Source organism: Neovison vison, chromosome 3, assembly GCF_020171115.1.
Source record: "Neovison vison isolate M4711 chromosome 3, ASM_NN_V1, whole genome shotgun sequence".
In the NCBI taxonomy this organism is placed as follows: Eukaryota; Metazoa; Chordata; class Mammalia; order Carnivora; family Mustelidae; genus Neogale; species Neogale vison.
In genome coordinates, this window is record NC_058093.1 from 212864282 (window position 1) to 212872430 (window position 8149).

Genomic DNA, 8149 nt, shown 5'->3' on the forward strand with positions numbered 1-8149 from the left:
AGATCACAAGTAGGCAGAGAGGCAGGCAGAGAGAGAGATTGGAGGAAGCAGGCTCCCTGCCGAGCAGAGAGCTGGGTGTGGGGCTCAATCCCAGAACCCTGGGATCATGACCTGAGCCAAAGGCAGAGGCTTTAACCCACTGAGCCACCCAGGCGCCCCAATAAATAAAAATCTTAAAAAAAGAAAGAAAGCTACCTCCATTGCAACCCCAAGATGTGGCTGGAAAGAGAGTGGCAATTTTCCCATTTGACATTCTTTTATATAAATAAGCAGATAACTCCTATTATAAAAACATTCCCCCATGAGAGGCAACAGGCCTCCGACTGGCAGGACATTCTCCTGTTTCCTGACTCAGCTCCGCACAGAGATGTCCGATCTCCATTCATCTACGGGCTGATGCAGGTGGAAAAGCAGTTGGAGAAAGAATATGTAAGATGCGTGCCAGATTCTCTCATCAGAGACTGGAATGGCCATGGGCCTCGTTCAGAGCGACTGAACATCCTGGTTTGTCTGGTTACCCTGGTCATAGTCCCTTAGATTGCAGGCATTCATTTAGGCTAAAAATACAGGACAAAATGCTTTAGGTACCACATGGGAAGAGGGCAAACTTGTTACGCTGCGTGCATTTTAAGAGATTAGGTTACAGGGGCTCCTGAGTGGCTCAGTCATTATCTGCCTTTGGCTCACTTAGGTCATGATCCCAGGGTCCAGGGATGGAGCCCTGCATCAGGCTCCTTGTTCAGTGGGGAGAGCCTGCTTCTCCCTATCCCTCTGCCCATCCCTGACTCCCGCTTGTGCTTTCTCGTTCCCTCTGTCAAATAAATAAAATCTTTTAAAAAACGAGAGAGAGAGAAAGAGAGATTGGGCTATATTCTTGATGAAACAAAAGACATGTGTGTGTGTGTGTGTGTGTGTGTGTGTGCCTAAAGCAGGTAAATGAGATTTCCCCCCTTTTCTCTCAAAAAGATCATCAAATCTGCTCAAACGGCTGCCCAAACTCTTCATTGTGAGCCTATATTCTCAGGGTATTGGCATAGAAGAAACAGCTTTAGACTGGAAAATATTAAAGTGAAATGTTGCAAAGAAACCTCGTTTAGAAAAGCACACAAGGCTAGTTCCTGGGGGACGTGTTAATTTTGGCAAAACATTTTTTTTCTGGTACCATTTGATCAACTGCTGTGTCCCCCCCCCTTTTTTGTAGATGTATGTATTTGAGAGAGGTGGAGCACAGTGAGGAGGGGGTGGAGAGAGATGGAGAGAGAGAGTTTTCTTTTCTTTTTTTTTTTAAGATTTTATTTATTTATTTGACAGACAGAGATCACAAGTAGGCAGAGAGGCAGGCAGAGAGAGATAGGAGGAAGCAGGCTCCCCGCTGAGCAGAGAGCCCAACGCGGGACTTGATCCCGGGGCCCCGAGATCATGACCTGAGCCGAAGGCAGCGGCCCAACCCACTGAGCCACCCAGGCGCCCCGGAGAGAGAGAGTTTGAAGCAAACTCCACACTGAGCCCCATGTGGGGCTCAAACTCATGACCCCTGAGATCACAACCTGAGCTGAAACCCAGAGTCAGATGGTGCTACCCAGGCGCTTCCAGTACGGGCCACTCTTTCCAAGTGATTGTCAACATGGTGAGCCAAAAGATTCACAACAGTTCAGACTTTTTTCTATATCGTGAAGGGAAATTTAAATGGTGTTTATTATGGTATTAGCTCCACCGGTCAATCCAAATCTCTTGGAATCGCTGAAGAAAAAACAAAGGTGGACCTTTGAGCAACGCAGGGTTCGGGAGGCTGCATGCCAACACCATGAGCAGTCAAAATCCACATATAACCCCCAAAACTTAGCTACAAATATCCTATTTTCTCTGTCTCTCTCTCTCCCTCTCTCTTTTTTTTTTTCTAGAGAAAAAGTTGGGAAGGAACAGAGGGAGAGGGAGAGAGAGAATCTTTTTTGGGGGGTACAAAAAAGGTGATTCTATTAAAGCATGGGGACAGAACCCGTGGGCAGGAAAAGGTGTTGCTGAGAGAGAGAATTTTTTTTTAAAGATTTTTACTTTATTTATTTGACAGAGAGAGATCACAAGTAGACAGAGAGGCAGGCAGAGAGGGGGAAGCAGGCTCCCCGCGGAGCACAAAGCCTAATACGGGGCTTGATCTCAGGACCCTGAGATCATGACCTGAGCCGAAGGCAGAGGCTTTATCCCACTGAGCCACCCAGCCGCCCCGAGAGAAAGAGATAATTTGTTTTTAAGACATTATTTATTAATTGTCAGGGAGAAAGAGAGAGAGCAACAGAGGGAGAAGCACACTCCTTACCAAGCAGGGAGCCTGACACGGGACTTGATTCCAGGACCCTGGGATCGTGACCTGAACTGAGGGCAGACACTTAACCAACTGAGCCACCCACAAGTCTTGAAAGGAGGGACCTTAAGCAGGCTCCACACCCAGCACAGAGCCTGACACAGGGCTCCAACTCACAACCCTGAGATCACCACCTGAGCAGAGATCTGGAGCTGGATGATTAACTATCTGAGCAAACCCCGCAGGAGTCCCCAGAATATTTCATTTTTAAAAGATTTTATTTATTTATTTGACAGAGATCAGAAGTAGGCAGAGAGAGAGAGAGAGGGAGGCAAGTTCCCCGCCGAGCAAAGAGCCCCATTTGGGGCTCGATCCTAGGACCCTGAGATTATGACCTGAGCTGAAGGCAGAGGCTTTAACCAACACTGAGCCACCCAGGTGCTTTAGATTTTATTTTTAAGTAATCTCTACAGCAAAGGTGGGGCTCAAACTGACAACCCCAAGATCAAGAGTTGTATGCTCTACCATGCAACTCGATCGCAGGGTTGTGAGTTCAAGCCCCATGTTGGATGTAGAGCTAACTTAAAAATAAAATCTTAAAAAAAAAAAACAAAAATCACAAGGAAGAGAAAATACATTTACTGTACTGTATTTCTATAAAAAAAAAAAAAAATCCACGGGGCTCCTGAGCGACTCAGGTGGTTAAGCATATGCTTTCAGCTCAGGTCATGATCCCAGGATCCTAGGATCAAGCCCCGTCTTGGGCTCTCCTCTCATCGGGGACTCTGCTTCTGCCTCTTCTCCTCCACCAACGTGTGCTCTCTCTCTCTCCCTCAAATAAATAAATAACATCTTTTTCAAAAATCCGCATGTAAATGGACCTACACAGTTCAAACCGGTGTTGCTCAAGGATTAACAGTACTCCACTAAGCCATCAATGCGGAAAGTGGGAAAGTGTCGTCAGCACACTAGAAACAGAGAAATTCACAAAAGAGGGCAAGCGAACAGAGTCACATTTATGGAGTAATGAGGCTAGAGGGAACCTTACCCAAAATAGGTGCAAGAGAGAACTTCCGCACAAGTGGAGGATGTACCCCAAGGGGAATGAAAGTTGCCAGGAGAGGCTCCAGGGAGAATCACCCACTGATTCGTTAGGGCGTTGCTCTCAGAGAAGCTTGGCCAGGTTCACACTGGGCTGAGCAACAGACAGCGGTGACATTTACTGTCAGGATGAAACAGACACTGTGGGCTCGGGATGGAGAGGTCAGTGAATAATGTTGCTATGAACATTGTGTAATTTTCAATTCTCTCAAGTTATACACCTAGGAGCAAAATTGCTGGGCCATATGTTTCCTTTTGGAGGAATTGCCAAAAAATGTTGCACCATTTTACAATCTCACCAGCAACGTGTGAGTGTTCCAGCTTCTCCACGTGTCACCAACTCTTACTATTGCTTGTCTTTTTGATTATAGCCATCCTAGTGACTGTGAAGTAGTATCTTATTGTGGTTTTGGTTTGCATTTTCCTGATGACTACTGGTGCTGAGTATCTTCTTTTCTTGTGCTTTTTGGCCCTCCATATATCTTCCCCAGAGAGACCGCTCTTCAAATCCTTCACCCATTTTAAATTTGGATTGTTTACCTTTTTATTATTGAATTCTAAGAGCTTTTTGCATATACTTTTTTAAATTAAAAAAAAAGATTTTATGTATTTGACAGACAGAGATCTCAAGTATGCAGAGAGGCAGGCAGAGAGAGAGGAGGAAGTAGGTTCCCTGCTGAGCAGAGAGCCTGATGCAGGACTCGATCCCAGGACCCTGAGATGATGACCTGAGCCTGAGGCAGAGGCCCAACCCACTGAGCCACCCAGGTGCCCCAGAACTTTTTGCATATTCTAGTACAAGCACTTTATCAGATATATGACTTGGAAATATTTTCTCCCACTCTGTAGGTTGTCTTTTCACTTTGAAAGTGTCATTTTGTCTGTATAAAATTTTAAAATTTTGATAAAATCCATTTACGTATTTTTTTCTTTTGGCATTTATACTTTTGGTGCCATAACTAAAATACTATTGACTAATACAAAGCTGTGAAGATTTACTTCTCTGTTTTCTCCTAACAGCTTTATAATTTTAGGTCTTCTATCTGGGTCTATGATCTGAATGATCGGTCAGGTCTCTTTCAGTGCAGTGATCATGTTTTTCCCCAGTGATTTCTGTTCAGCCTTGGACTGAAGAGCCCCTTCCCTTTCAACTTTTCTACTCATGTAGAAATGAATTCATCCAAGTCATTTACATTGTGATTCCTGAGGTGTTAGGGGCTGGATGTGTATATAATAGGAATAGTATTTGCTGGGGGTCCCTGGATGGCTCATTTGGTGAAACCTCCAACTCCTGATTTTGGCTCAGGTCATGATCTGAGATTTGAGAGATTGAGCTCCATGCTGGGCATGGAAGCTGCTTAAGAGTCTCTCTCTTCCTCTGCCTCTATCCCTCCCACTCCCTCTCAAAAAAAATAGGTATAGTATTTGTGAGACGTATTTATTGGGCAGCTGCTGTGTATGCACGTGGTGCTGGAGCCAGAAAGATGAGTAAAATATACTCGTCTGCAAGGAGCAAACATGCTAGCCAGAGATTCATTCAGAAGTATTTATTCAGCACTCCGAAGTGTCCAGCACCAAGCAAGTGGTAACTAAATCCCTCTTCACTTTCATTTGCCCAGTGGTGGTGATGAGTACCAAGGAGGGCACTAAATCCAGCCCAGGAGGAGGGGAGGTGGAGGCAAGTCAAGGTTTCCTAGAGGAAGTGATGACTGATGGCCTTCCGGGAAGGGAGGGAGTCAGCTGGCTGAGGAAGGATGTGGACCAAGCAGACCCTCAGAGACCTGGCCTGAGGAGCAGACTGTCCACGTCAGCTGGGGGCACCACGCTGTGTGGGGTGAACACAGCAGTCATCCTACCAGAAAGGTAGGGTGCAAAAAGTGAGTGCCCGGCTGTCTGGAGCCATCCCAGGCAGAAGGCTCTCTTCACCCACTTTACTGCGTAAAGTCTATGTGGCCTGGCACACAGACCCTTAAACGAAGAGATGTCAGATGCACCAAGTCAGAGCCTCCCAGGTCATGTTCTGTCGAATACAAGATGCCCATGTCCGCTGTGGGAAGTCCACAGTGCTCCGGAAGGTTTGGGCAGCTTTTCACCTGTGCTTTGAGTGCACACCGGGAAATGCCATGTTGGCACTCGGGGGGCATGGGTGCCAAGTGGCAGGTCTCCTAGGTCTGATTCTCCCTAAAGAGGCTGCTCTCTGAGAGGTGAACACAGCTGGCTGAAGGAAGGTGGCTGCAGATGTGTAATGGTGAGATGACCCAAAAGAGAACCTTGACCTTCCCCCACTGCCCATTTGTTCTGAGTGCGGTAAGCCCTTAGCTCTCCTAAGTGCCAGCCTTTTACAATGGCTGGAAGGCATTTGCTCCTTTCTCTGGCTTCTTCGCCTCCTTCTGACCTCTAAGGCAGTAGTGACTCACGGGGGTGCCAGGGTGGCTCAGCAGGTTAAGTGTCTGACTCTTGGATTTGGCTCAGGCCATGATCTCACAGTTGTGAGATGGAGCCGCACATCAGGCTCCACACTCAGTGCGGAGCCTGCTTGAGACTCTCTCCCTCTCCCTGCCCCTATCCCCGCTCTAAAATAGATCTTAAAAAAAAAAAAAAAAAAAGGCAGGGTTGTCTAGGTGCCTGAGTCAGGTCATGATCTCAGGGTCCTGGGATTGAGCCCCAAGTGGGGCTCCCTGCCCAGCAGGGAGTCTGCTTTTCTCTCTGCCCTCCCCCCGCTTGTGTACATATGTGCTTTCTCTCTCAATAAATCAAATCTTTTTTTAAAAAAAACAGTTGCAGCTCACGTGGATATTAGTCACTGGCTGTTCTCATAGCTGGAATATCAGTTGGGACAAAGTCGGAATTCTTAAGAGGGAGAGGTTGGGAAATCATTTGATCTATTTTGGTCATTAGATGTTTGAGAAAATTATGCTAGGAATTCTGGTTTTCAGAGGCAGACAAAGCTAGCTCAATTTTTAAAGTGAAAGCTACACGAGTCCCCTCATTTCTATCGATATCGTCGTATTATCACCGAAGCCTGGTCATCCAGAGGGTCTGACCTACTCTTGGACATCAGAGGGAGTCAAGTACTGGATTCCTCCCAGATCCAGAGCTTCTGTCCTTGGGTCACTCACACTGAGCAATGAGAGTCAGCCACCTAGGGCACCTGGGGTCAGGGGTGGGGCTGGCTGAAGCCTTAGGCTCTGATGGATTTCGTGTCAAAAGGCAGTGGGGTCAGTATGGGCTCCTGGGAACCATGTCCAGAGGGGCTGGTTTTGTCTCAGAGGCGCAGATCTCTAGAGCATCACACAGCTGTGCTTCCTGCACCCAATGCCACCAGCAGGCCCAGGGCATGCGGTCTGAGGTGTCTGTTTGGTCCTCTGGCAGCAGAGGGGGTGAAGGGGTGAGCAGGCACGGCAGGGGCCATTTAGCAGGTGAGGCTCCAGGAGGCAGGAGTGAATGGGCAGCAGGAACCATGATGTCTGACCCCCGATCTAGACCCTGTAGCCTCTGCCCTCAGGTTTCATTCACCCTTTCCGTGTGCTGCAGACAGAACTGCTACCCCCCTACCCCGGTGGCCCCCGTTCCCCCAGCTGGGATTCCAGGGCTCCTCTGCCTCTACTCGTCCCACAGCCTTTTCTCAAACTGCACAGTGAAAACTCTTTGCAAACGAACTTGGGGTCCTTGTGAAGGCAAGGTCTCCCTTGCCCTCACCTGGAACAGCAGCCACCCAGCCATGGGCTCTGCTCCTGCAGCAGGAACCACAGAGCACCATGGGCCGTGCTGACCTTACGCCGCCTGCTCTCTGGGCATCCTCTCCCAGGCCCTGACCACAGAACCAGCCCCTCCTTGACCTTCATTATGGCTGCTGGACTGCACTGGGTGCCCAGCACTCTGCAGGGTGCACATAGCAGGCGGCTGTTTCGGAGTTCACGGATACATGGGTGGAGCGTTCCGTTTTTGCTTTAGAGTGTTGGAGAATGTTTTCAGGTGGAAACAAGGCACAAGAGAAACATGGACGAGGGAAGCCATGGAAATGTGGAGGGTGATGGGGACACCACATCCCCGGCAGCAGGGTGGATGTCATGGGAAGCAGCGAAGGCCTTGTGGTCAGACAGTGCCAGTGACATTGGACCCCAGACCATCATCTCTATGTGCTCACATCCCTTAACAGGTCTGGGGACGAAAGCCACTCCTCTGTTACCATTGAACTTGTAGAAATGATGACCTCTCATTTCCACCAATCTGACAAAAGCAACTATCCCATCTAGGGATAAGGGGACATGGGACACGCGTCTGGCTAAGCACCTGAAACGAGACTGGTGGGGGCATACACAATCCTCTGAGCTTCCAGAAGCCACAGAAAATTTGACTCACATTCCAGGACTGCTTTTCATATCCAGGCCAACTCTGATACGCTAAATGGAAGACAAAATTCTCCCAGCTTTGAACCAGCTCGGGCCTGTGCTGGCTGAGGGCGACTCCAGGGAGTCAGCACTCTGGGGAGCCTGCCGTTTGCCATCAGGGCCCCCTCACTGTTCCCATCTGCCTTGGTCTGTTGCTGCTGTAAACAAACCCACGGGCTGGACCCCTGGGCAAGGACTGCGGTGCTTCCCAGGTCACTGACATCCCCAAACCAACTGAGGGAACAGTAAGGGCGACTGTGCTGGGACCTGAGCCCCAGCACCAGAAGACTTAGGAGCCCAAAGAGGTTTTATTCAGATCTATGGTCAGTTACAAATTTGGTTTGATTTTTGGTCACAG